The sequence below is a fragment of the Furipterus horrens genome, unplaced genomic scaffold, assembly GCF_987537825.1.
Source record: "Furipterus horrens unplaced genomic scaffold, mFurHor1.1.pri manual_scaffold_3, whole genome shotgun sequence".
Taxonomy (NCBI): Eukaryota; Metazoa; Chordata; class Mammalia; order Chiroptera; family Furipteridae; genus Furipterus; species Furipterus horrens.
This window is the reverse complement of record NW_028327173.1, coordinates 61,558,756-61,572,049: the sequence shown is the minus strand read 5'-3', so window position 1 is coordinate 61,572,049 and position 13,294 is coordinate 61,558,756.

Genomic DNA, 13,294 nt, shown 5'->3' with positions numbered 1-13,294 from the left:
AGCAAAGTATGAATAATTCATGTCCAACTTCTTTTCTCTGCCCCCAGAGAACAGATACTCTCATTCCTACTCAAGATCAACCCACCTCTTGAGTTCCTGATATGATCCCCTTCATTGTCCTCTAGATTCTTGCTGTTCAATGATTTCCCTTCTCTACTATAACTTTGACCTTGAGATTTCCATTGGCTCCTTTCCAATGCATGCCTATAAAACTCCCATCATTAACAAGACCACTCTCCTTTGGTCCTGTATCCAACACACTCTTATTTTCTCCTTCATATCTCCCCTTCACTCCCCCTGCCCCAGTGTAATCTGACTTCTGTCTTTATGACTCTCCTTTCATTCCAGACTCTAATGATCCCCTGATTGCCAAATTCTCTAATTCCCGGATCTTAAAGGAGACCTCTGCTACATTTGACATTGTATTTGCCTCACTGCCATGACCTGAAGCACCACTCTCCTTTACCATTTCCCCTCTCAAAAATCAGACTATTTGTTTATAGCTCCTTGTAAGCTTCTGTTTGTCTACCTGCTCCTTAAAAGTTAGTATTTATCAGGATTCTGTCCTTGGCCCATTGCCATTATTATTGGACACACTTTCACTAGAATATCTCATCTGCTTTTCAAGCTTTCAAATAGCACTTATACGCTAACATTCCCAAATGTATATTTGCAGCACAGTCTCTCCAGATGTTTAGATTCATTATCATAGAGCCTGCTAACTATCTTTAACATACCATTTCCAGAACGGAACTCACCATTGTAACATTCAGAATCTGCTTTCTCACATGTAATCTCTATTTATGATACTCTGAGCATCTGAATCACTCATTCTTGGAACCTGAAAGTTTTCCATTGTTTTCGCTATACCACACCCACCAAGTCCTCCTTCTCAACCTCTACCACAGCCAACTTAGTTCCACTCTAATCTTGTTCTTCTCTGTCTACCGTCCCACCCCCCCATATACATACCACTAATGATTCCACTGATTAAAAAGTATTTTTTTAACTCTCAAATTTCATAAACATCATCTCCCCCTCTGTTTATGTATCCCCCATAAGAACCTCATTTTTAGTTACATGTGTGTGCCATGCTTCCTCTCACCAAAGAGCCACTGTCAACAGTTTTTTTTTTTTTAATTTTTTTTTTTCCAGGACAGGTAATCACTCTCTTATTACCTAATTAACTTTACCCATTCTTTAGATTACAATTCTACCAGGATTTCTCCAAGGAACACTTTGTCATTCTATCACCTTATGTTGTTCATTCTAGATTAGGCACACAAAAACAATGTTTACACCAGAGAGTTTGTCAGGCTGTAATTTGACATATAGCTATTTGATTAATATATATCTCCTCCACCACTCTGTAAGCTCCTTAAGGCAAAAACTCTGCATCAAATCCCTAGCATATAGCATAGTCCTAATACATAATCTGCAATAAATAATTAGTTTCAACATAAATAAAGAAGAGCCCTGGCCTACAAACGGAAATATCATAGGTTCAATTCCCAGTCAGGACACATGCCTGGATTGCAGGCCAGGTCCCTGGTTGGGGACATGCCTGAGGCAATCAATCACTTATCCCTTGCACACTGATGTTTCTCATCCTCCCTTTCTTCCTCCCTTCCCCTCTTCTAAAAATAAATAAATAAATATTTAAAAAATAAAAATTAAGCTCTTTAAAAAAAAGCTGATGATGAAGTTTGATGGATGCAACATTGGAACATGAAATACTCTATAATCTCCTGTATTCTTATGATTGTTTAAAGGATCACCCCATATGATATGTACAAAAGGATCTGGGGATTGATATAGCTTCAGAAATATTAAGTCTGTGCTTCTATTATAAAGATTTGAATGTGTGCGTGATACAGTATTTTTAAGCAACATAGTTCTTATTCTCTTGCAAAATGCAATGTGAAAATACAGCTTCTTTTTCTTCACTCTTAGTTCCTTTGGTCTTTTCAGAATACATCTGCCTTTCTTTTTTCACTGTTGGTGCCATAAATGCTTAAGATATGCTGAGAGATAAGCAAGAAACTATTAACACATTTTCAGAATTAGGCTACGTGCTGATACTTTGAAGCAAATAAATGTTAGGGTGGTGCTTTTAATTTCTACTTTAGAAATTTCATATACAGAGATTCAGGATACATGTACAAATCAAAGGAGAAAGCAGTCAGTGTAAGAAATAAGTAATATTTTTACTGCAATGACTATTTCTAACTATGCATTTCTTGTCATTTATATATTTCTGTGGAAATGAAAAAGCAGCATAACTTTCCAAACATAACCCAATACCTGGCACTGTCAGAGAAGTTACAAATGACAACTGAAAGAAGACTGTGGCTTGTCAAATTCATTATATTATATAAAACATCAGATATTTAGCAAAACTGAGTGTATTTGAATATGGACTAGAAAACAGAAAAAAAAAAAGTTTTTAAAGAAAAAAAATTGGAATTTGATCAGAAAAAGTTATTGTAACCCCCAAAATCTGCCCATGATTCTAAGGCTTATTGTCAAAATCATAATTAAAGACTAAAGTGGGACCAGGTTTGGTCCTAGCCCTTCCACCTACATTTTTCATATTTGAATTACTTTCATCATGCATTGGTAGACCTCTATTTCTTTTTCTGTATAACTATATCTTTTTACCTCTCTTATAGTAAAAGCTGAAAAGAGGGCTTTGAGTATGATGTGACCCAAGTAGAAAATATTTAATCATATAATTGTCTGCCCATCCATGAAAAAAATTCTTAAAAAGGCTCAATCGAATGCTCTTACATTTTTTAAATTTTGGGTTGTATTTATTGCAATTAAATAATACCTAAAAAAAGAGTTCCACAATCTTATACGATGTGTATTTATGTAGGTATGTACATTTATATACATATTTCTGTGCATTTGTGCACACATGTATATGAGACAGCTGTTTTAATTATAATGATGTAATTTCTTAAGAGATTTTCCTGTTGCTACATAGAAATAAATTTGAAAAAAGCCACAAGAGTAAATAACAGCCCAAAAGTAGTCTGGGAGAGAAGGAAGTTACATTGTCAGGGCTGGATCCAACACAGGAAAAAAGGTTTTGAGCCCCTCCCTCTCTTAAGAGGCACAGATGAGGGAGGAGTAGCCTGTGATTCAGACAGAAGGACACTGAGTCAGATTCCTTAGGTGATTAAAAGACACGAAGTACAAAAAAAAAAAAAAAAAAAAAAAAAAACGGTAAAGTATTGGCTGAGAATCAAGATAGATTATAAAAGATGAGAATAGAAAAGGAGAGTCCGCTAGCAAAAAATGTGGGACTTTTTCCTCCTCTCTTCCCTTGAAAAAGAGCCATAGAAAAACTAGAATAGAAATGCTTTTATCTAAAAGGAAAGAAATGAATACGTGTAATTTCTAGGTCATCAGAATAGCTCAGCAGCCAATCCCAGCTCCACCCTCACAGAGAAAAATTGGGCTACTGACCTCAAACGTCTCTTTTTGTCTGGTGAACACTGAAACACCCTCAGCTGGGAGGAGAAAAGACAGGGGATCTCCCCACCAAGTGCAATTTCAACTTGGGAGTAGGTCTGGGAGCTTGGAGGGGTTTACTGTCTCCTTCAGTAGTTTCATGCCTTAGGGACTGTGAAATGTTATCACAAGTTCTCAAGGTGCAGGGGAAAGTCAGCCAATCTTCTCAGGCCTGCTTTTCCTCACCTGTAATACAAATTAAGGAAACCCTCGCTTACACTACAGACCTCTAAGGCTCTTCCAGCTGTTTTAGCATATCAGAAACATCTTTAATAAATCCCAAAGGCCTAAGTTTAAACTAGTAATTCTGACCCCAGATTCCTTTCTGTCGGTGTCAAACTCAGCACTTTTATGAACAACTGCAGAAAATCTCCGTAGGCTGAACGCCATGTGTCCAAGAGGTTAAATGGGAAACAGAGTGTGAATTACTTAGAGAGCTGTTTTATAAACAAACACCAAGTAGTACTAAACTCTGTACTGATTCGGAGGTGACTTAAGTCCAATTTCCTGCTCCTTCCCACTCTTTCCTTTCACGACCAAAATCGTTAACTGCTGCAAAGAGAGGCCCTGCTGAGAGCCCCCCTTCTTTCCTCCTCAAGATCCTGACAGGAAGGGACTGCCTTTTGTCACAATTTGACTGACTGCTGAGTGACACTGAAATGCTCCATCTTGCTCAGCCTGAAAGACAGTGGCACTAATCCTAAAGGACAAAACAGAGTTGTTGTTTTTTTAATGGCTTTGAGAAAAACAGGCCAAAATCTCATCCAATAAGAGAAATGAAAGCATCTTTTGAATGGCTGCAAGTAAGAGGCCTATCAATCAATCCAGAGGTCACCATACACCTGCATGCTATTCCTATCAGTGAGGCCTTGCCAAAGCTATTATAATGCAAAGCTGTGACTCAAAACCAGGCATGTCAACCAAAGCCTTTCCTGGCCTATTAAAGCCCAGGTCAATTGAGGGCCAGTGGCCAAATCAGCAGGCTTACAGAGCTTCTTAGGGCTCAGGGCAGACCTATACCTTTCTCTGCCTTTATGCAGCAGATCGCTTTCTGCAGCCTTGGCTGTGATCTCAGCTCCTCCGCTCTCTGTCTTGGCCCTCTGCCTGGTCTCCTGCTGTCCTCATCTGTAGGATCCGCACAGCTCAGCAAGGAACTGCTCTTGGTGTGCCCATCACAGCACTGGAAGAAAAAGAATACAGAGACACTTGCCTGAAAAGCAGAAGGCCTGTTGCAGTGCCAAATTCACTCTTTTAAGGACTTCTGATTTTACAAAAGGAAACCTCTCTGAACTAAAGATAAGATTAAAAAAACCGCCATGTCTTAAAACTGACAGCTCTGGTTTTTGAGGGTTTTTTTTTTTCGCACTCGCTAAAGTAAAACACATGTAAGAATCACAGGAGAATGACTTCTCACTAGCTGTTGATTGGGCTTTCAGACATTAGTTTGGAATCAGTTGACTGTTTAGAGATTCAGAATAATTCTTTATTAGATATTACGTACTAATGCTTTCCAACCAAGATGAAAGTATTTAACCATGCTGTACTCTGGGTGATTGCTATTACTTATTCTGGAATTAGTGTTTTATTTGATAATTATGTAGCAGGATCAGATATCTGAAGACAGCAATCTGATGTGTAAATAGACAGATCCTTCTGGTAATTATATCTGTTTATCAGAGGCCTGCTGTTTTATTGATATTTATTCTCTGTAATAGGGTCAGTTTATCTCGAGCTGTGTTTGAAAATGAGCATCAAAATGCCACTCACCTGTGACACCGTTTTGATGTGAATCATATTAATGTTAATTGAATTATAAAGCTTAAACATATTTGGAAATTATATGCTCTATGATATGTAACATGAGTCTTTAAGTATTAAAGAGTCTATAAATGCTTAGTCACTCTCAGTGTCATATCAATCATATCTGTAATTATTTTTAATATAGCAAGATAAGCTATTTGAGTGAGTGTAATGAAGGAAAAGGGGGTTGAGAAATGTAGGTTCTTTAAGTTTATACAAAGCAAATGCTGTGTATTACCTCTGGGGAGCAGAAAGAATTCCATTACCTTATAACCACCGGATGGTCAATAGAGTCAAAAGTTCTTAGCAAATCTAAATCATATCCTGAAGATGCTTCAGAAATACAGTAAAAAACTTAGGCAAAGGTATCCAGGCCTTTCATTTCTATGTTAACTGGTATCCGTCTCACAGACAACCAAAAAATGTGTATTTTCCAAAAGTGCCTTTGAATTACTTATTTTGATTGAATTTTAGTCTCTTATAATTACAACCTAAGGATGATTGTAGTCATTTCTGAAATCTGACTGTTGGTAAGCATACATGTGTGAAATACAACTACTATGATATAGTACCATTTTTACACTTTCAGAAGGTTTGTTTAAAAGATAAAGTCAGTGTGGTGCAGCAGAATGAAGAGACCTGCATTTTCGTTTCAATTTTGCCCTAACTAATTAAGAATCTTAAACAAATTATTTAATTCTGCTTTGTAAAATTCAGTCAGATAAGATCACCTTCATTTACTTTGGTCATTCTATGTGCCAGTCACTATGCTGAAGCTAAGTGTTTTACCTTATTTTCTTGTTTAATCTAGGATTACTAATGACATTTTCTGTGTGAATTTGAGTATTAGAGATGTTAGGTGACCTGTTAAAATTTCATCGTTAATAAATGGTCACCCTGGCTGGTTTGGCTCAGTGGATTGAGCCTGCGAGCTAAGTGTCGCTGGTTCGATCTTCCAGTCAGGGCACATCAGAGAAGGAAAACTCTGACTCCAAAAAACCTCCGCTGCCTTGCGGCATACCTCTTCAGGGGAAAGGCTAAGGGAGTAAACCCCGACAGAAAATCTGGAGCCGGAGTCCCTAAGGCGGTTTGAAGTTGTAGTCAACACCGGCAACTCCTGCGGCGCACCTGAAGCCAAGCTGTATTGACTCCGTCTTTCCCTTGGATCCCTCAGCTGCGAAGAGCGGGGGGGTCTGCTGCATGGGCAACAGCAGACCCTCCATATCACCCTGCCCAGGCTCTGTAGCTTCAGCGTCATCACAAGATGTCGATTCAACACGGAAGGAGACAGATACCGTGTCACTCCCGAGTCGGACTGCACAGCCATTTTCGGCGGTGCAGATAGACTCTTAAGAAGCTACACCATCGTCTCTCGAGACGGACGGCTGCCGAATAAATGGTAGACATGGAGTTTCAGCCCTTGTACTCTGACTCCACTATTCCACCAAAACTGTCTGAGATTGTACACGCTGTAGCATAATAAATGCATATGAACTCGGGGGTGTCACAGGTTGCGTTTCCTGGGGATTGGGCTTTGAGATAGAGATTAACAAGCAGGAAGCTTATTAGGAATTGCACGGTGGAAGGGAAGGGAAGGAAAGAAAAGAGAAGAGAAGAGAAGAGAAGAGAAGAGAAGAGAAGAGAAGAGAAGAGAAGAGAAGAGAAGAGAAGAGAAGAGAAGAGAAGGAAAGGAAAGGGGAGGGGAGGGGAGGGGAGGGAAAAGAAGGAAGCAGAATAGGACAGAGGAAGAAAATGAGGCACAGTTCAGTCTCAACACAGTTCTCAGTGCCAGAATTTCTGGGAAGGGGGTGTGACCTTGGACAAGGCATCTCTCTCAGTTGCATATCTAGCCAGTCCTTGCAAGAGGCTGTCACCTGAGGGCTTTTGGCTGCCAGACCTCTGGGAAGCTGAGTGAATGAATCTTTATTCCTGAGGGGCACCTGGAGGCTCCTTGCAGCATCCAACATGGAGGGAAATACAAATATAAGAAATCTGGGTTATTTTTATATGAAAGGAAAGCAGAATTGGGAAGCAAGACAGAAAAGTCAGATACTTAAGTTGCAGGCTGCCCTAAGAAGGGAAAAATAGTTGAAGTTTGATAATTTTTACTTTTTAAAAAATTATCTATTAAAAAGCATTTAACATCAACATATATGAAAGTTAGAATTTTAATGAGGAAGAGGTTAATGCTTCTGCTTCTGCAAATGATGATAATGACCAAGTTGATATTACCATGTCTATTAAGGGGCTGAGCTGACATGTAGCATTCATGTAGCAAACAGTCATTCTAGTAGTGACATCAAGAAGGGAAAGTACTGCAGATCCACTCCTTTGTTAATTCATTTATTTATTCAGTGTAATTTAGTGGAAATATCACGAATCTTGAGGTCACATATGTTTCAAATCCCAGTTCTGCCTTATGTGTATATGTTACTCAGTGTTCATGTGTGGGTATGTGCTTAATGCTATGAACCACAATTTCCTAATATATAAAATGTGGTTAAAATTAGGTGATTAGATAATATCAATCATATAGATTAACTTACTGTCAAAATATCAACTTCTATGCAAGATGACTAACATATATTAGATGCAGAGCAAATGTTATTTCTATTTAATCTTTCCTTCATATATGAACACATTCATTCATCTGGTAACCTTTTATGTGCCAGACTCTGAAAATACAAAGATAAGATACAATCTGCAAAAGGAGAAAAAAATATTTTAAATGTTCAATTTAATTCACTGTGGCAAATGTCACAATGGAGGTGTGAAGAAAATTCCTGGAGAACACAGAGAGTGGAACTATTCTACCAACAAGAATTAGAAAGGTTTTGTAGATATATCTTCTCTGAATTGATATCTCCAGATGCATAGAGGTTGTGATTAGAGAGGGGAATAGAGGCTTTATAGGAAGAAGTAGTACTGTTAGTTACATTTTGTCTCATTATTATATTTTTGGTAATTTCAGTTAATTTTTAATACTAAGCAACTGATTAATTTTCAGGCAATTCTTGTTACTCATTTTACTTGATTTATTGGTGCCACTTAACAAAGCTGATCATTCTCTCTTTCAAGAGAATTTGTCATCCAGAACATTCTTTTCTCTTGGTTCTCTTACTTTATAGAGGTTCCCTCTCAGTACCCCAGGGTGGCCTTCCCACCTCCTCCCATCTCTACTATAATCATTTCCTAACTGATCACATCCTGCCTCTTGATTTTGAATGCCATCCACATGCTGAGCATTCCCCATATTAAGTGGTACCTCCAGTCTTACATGTGCCCCCAGCTTTGTTCATCGTAAGAGCCAGAGTGAGCCTTTTAAAAGATGAGCAAGATCGCTTGAACTTTCCCACAAAGATCACCAAGCCCCATCAGCACCCATGGTTTCTCATTTCATTTGCAATAAAAGCTGAAGTCCGTACAAGGTCCTATAAAATGATCTTTTAAAACAAATCTCCCTGGTCTAATTTCTATTGCTTGTCCTGTGGCCTCTCTCACACTACCACAGCCATGCTTTCTACTCCAGTTCTTGTTGCTGTTAAAAGTGCCAAGCAGTCAGGAAAAACAGCTAGACAGAAACTGGAGAAAATGAAGGCAAGCTAGATCAGTCAGCACCTCTGTATCCATCTCACTGAATCTAACCACACCAGCTACCCTTTTGCTTCTGCCTCCAATCTCATTAAATGTCTCTTTTGACCAACCCTACAGGAAAGGAATTCTGGGAAATGTAATTCATATTAACCCAAGTAAGCAAATCCCAAAACCACAACACTTCTCAATATGCAAAACAATCTTCTTGTCTATTTCTTCGAAGTTATATTTCTATTTCTTATTGCTGAAATTGAGAAAGCAGTATAGCATAGTAATTAATACAAAGTCTTTAGTACTAGAAAAATCCATATATTAAACCCTAGCACGGGCATCTACTACCTATGGCAGATTTGAGAACTTTATCTTTCTTAGGTCCAAACTACAAAATAGGATACTAATTGTATCAGCACAGGAGTTCAACTCCAGCTAGATTTACTTTAGATTCATGGAGACTGAAAAACAACAGTGGAGGGTTGGAGGGGGAATCATACCAGTTTAACCTCACTCCTGCGGGCAAGGACAAGAACAACAAGATTTGCCTTACAATTCTTGTGGTGGAGAGTGAGAACAGGGGAGTCACGGGAGGCAAGGGATCATCTGCCTTCACTCTTGTCCTGCAGCGAGAGGAAAGGACTTGGGGCGCCAAGCACATCCACCTTAGGTCTTGTCCTGCGGCAGCTAGCAAGTACTTTGGGAGCCAATATCATCTGCCTTTAGTCTTGTCTCTAGGTGGCCAACAAGGACTTAGGAAGCCAAGTTCACTGACACCCATTGAACAGCAGGGGCCAGTCTGAGCTGTGTGATGGCATAACACTTATGCACTAAGAAATTATCTTTAGATAAGGGTGATCTAAGCAAATGAAAATACATGCGTGTGGAAGCAAAGATCCTGGCATGGAGAATGGTCGCCCTGACATGACAATAATATAAATAATAATCTCAAGGATTGCTCTAAGGATTAAAATATATAGGACATGTAAATCACCCACACCCAGATAAATATCCAAAAATGTTAGATATTATATAGAATTCCAATTGTTATATTTAGTGAGTGCCATACAAATAATAATGAATGCTAAGAAATTGGAAAGAGAATTATTGAGGAGAGAAAAGGGCTAAGCAAGTAATTCATAAACTAAATAATTAGTCCCCAGCTACTAGTTTCACTGTAATTAAAAAGTTCCTGGTGCCAATTTTAAAACATTAATCCTCAGGATGTATCTAGGAAATACAAAGGAGATAGTGGGAAAGACACACAATGTACTAAAATGTAACTAAACTTTCCCAAATGTTTCCCACAACTTTGGCTTTCTCCATTATTTTAAATGTTCCTTTCAGTTGTAACAATTAAATGAGGGTAACAGGGCTCTAAGACTGTAAGAAAATCACTGCCAAGTAGAGTTTGAACTCTTAGGAAAAAAGTGGCATTGACATTCAAATCCACTGTGACTTCTGAAAGAGAGCACAGGTTTTATTGAAAGGAGAGGGAGGTCTTTGGATAATTGTTACCTAGGTGCAATACAAGTGTAGCCCATGTTTGTTTAGACTACATCAAACTGAGGAGTAAAATAACATCACAATAGTAGAGATACAATGGCATTTTTCAGGCTTTGGGCTCATGCACAGTATGGGTGGAAACCCCAGCTCTCACTCAAAACTTCTGACTAATTCAGGAATTCCCCAGGGAATGTCTCGTGTTTCCTGTTGAATCCCTACCAGCCTTTTTCTTTCCCACTTCTGGCACTGTAACCCAGACTCACTAGATTGCATAGCAGTTCTGGCCCTGTGCTAGGACAGACACAATGAGTGCCCTGTTCTTGATAGGAGCATTGTGCCCAACACCCAGAAAAGAAGGTTGTTGTCCTCTTCCCTCATGCTCGTATCGTAAACCCTGGTTTTCTGGTTGTCACCTACCGTGATAAACTGATAAACTGGTCTAGATTAGACCACTGTGGCTGTCTCTTATTGCTGCTGCTGCTGCTACTGGTGTTAATTGTTCAGTTCTGTGCAACTACCATTACTTTTTGGAGCAGAGAGAACGTCCTACATCCAAGTTTGTGTTCAATTTTCCTCTGTTTCATGTGCTACAAAACATTTGTGCTCCTTTATGCTCTCAATGTCTTAAATGAGATTTTAGTGTTATGACTCACTAATAAACTGGAGAAAAAATTGCAACTGAATTTCTCAATGAGAACCCTGGGGTAGTGTGAAAGGAATGTCTTGATAAGTTTCTGTTGAGCCGTCAGGATGAAGACTGAGACCTCAAGGTAATATTCGAACAATCAAAGATGCTTAAGGCCAGAAAGGGCTCAGAAAGAGAAAAAGTTGGAGGATGAAAAGAAGAGATCTAGAGAAGATTGTGCAGTATTATCTGACCTCTCTCAGTAACCTACAAATCCTCAATTCAATCCACTAATTCTAATAATATTTCCAAAAGCCTTGACTAATTAGATTTATTGAGAAAGTGATAAAACTCTATATTAAGGTTGACACAAAATGAAAATTTGTATAGACTCAGAAGCCAGAGCAATCTGACTGGTCAAAAAATCTTTAAAAATTTTAAGTTGACTCCAATTGATGGAATTTGGATTTTTAAAGTAAAGCTATCTAATCTCCAGGTAAAAAGTGTTATCGCAAATCATAAGAATCAGAAGATATTTTGTTACTTCTTTTTCTCCCCTAGATTGGCAAAGTAGCCTGAAATGGAATGTGGAGAAGGCTTTCTGCAATAAACCACTGCCTGCAATACAAGAAACACCCCCTCCTAATCCATCACACATTATCCTTGGACCAAGCAAATGCTTCCTGATTCTCCCTTCCTTTAAGTTGAGTCCTCACCATGAGAGATAAAATTTAAACTGGGGGTGCTTTACTGCATGTAGAACATGAGCGTGAAAACTGCTACACCTTTGTCAACTTTAAAAATTGCATGTGATCCATTTGGATATAAATGGACCTATGCAGGGAAAGAAGAAGCCCTTAGAAATTAAATAATCAATAAACTACCTCGTGAAATATTAATCCATATAGTTTGGGATTTAATTAATATTTAAGTATAATTTGTGAAACAAGTAGTAGAGTTAATACTATCTTCATTTCACAGGTAAGAAAACTGAAGTTTAAGATTATTAACTATGTGACATGCTCTTTTTCATTTTGAGTTCTAATAATATCATGTAGTGGTGAATATATTGGCCTTAAAATCAGGTTCTAATCCTGGCCCTTTATTTATGAGCTGTTGGATTTGAGTCAAATTACTTATTTTTCTAAATTACAAATTATTATTATTATTATTATCAGACATAATGCTATTTACTTTTCTAGTATTATAAGGCTATTGCAAATATTGAATAAGGTAATGAATACACAAAAAAAGCTTTATAGTTGTACAAGTCTTCAATGTGTTTTATCTAACACCATTTTATAGAAATGATACTTAGAACCACAAGAACTGAGAATATTAATACATTCACATGTACAATTGGCAAAGTACACATATTCTTGATCTCATTTAGATCCTTGTTACATTTGAACAACAGTAGGGGTTACACCAGTTTCTTCAATGAACTTAAGGGTTTATCTACAAAATGTAGTCAATTGAACTGGTTCTTCTAAGTGATATTAATATGTGAGTACTCTATTAAAGAATTCCTTTTTGATCCACTTCCTTTGAAGCCATTACAAAAGTACCAGATCTTAGCAGCTGTTAAACATTATCAAGTCAACCCAGGGCTTCTCGTGTCAACTATATAAACATTATTAAACATTAACTGGGCTTTTGAGGTTAACATAGCAACATATGACAACTTCATTGTCTCAATCTCTTTTTCATAATAAATTAATTCTAAATCTTGACCAAAACAGGCGAAGCATTTATAATCCCTCTGTTTTCCTATAGTTTTAAGAGATAAAGAGAAAAACTATTAAATGCTTGGTCACCCTTAATAAGTGCCAGTATTCAGCAGTCATCATTACCTTATAAGATGAGCCTTGAAATATTAAGTACTTATGCTCATAATATGTGAACATATTAAATGGGTAAAAAGGTTACTGTATAAGAGGGTTATCAGATTTTAAATGTTTATGGTTTAGATATTTTAAAACATACACTTTTTAAAAATATACTTTATTGATTATGTTGTTACATTAGTCTCTATTTCTTTTCTCTTTGCTCCCCTTTCCAGTACCCTTCTTCCCTTCAACAACACCCCCGCCCCCTTAGTTCCTGTCCATGGGTCATGCATATAAGTTCTTTGGCTTCACCCTTTCCTGTATTATTCTTAACATCCCCTGTCTATTTTGTAGCATCCAATTATGCTTCTTAGTCCCTACACCATTTTTCCATTTCTCCCTCTTCCCCCTCCCAGCTGATAACCCTGCA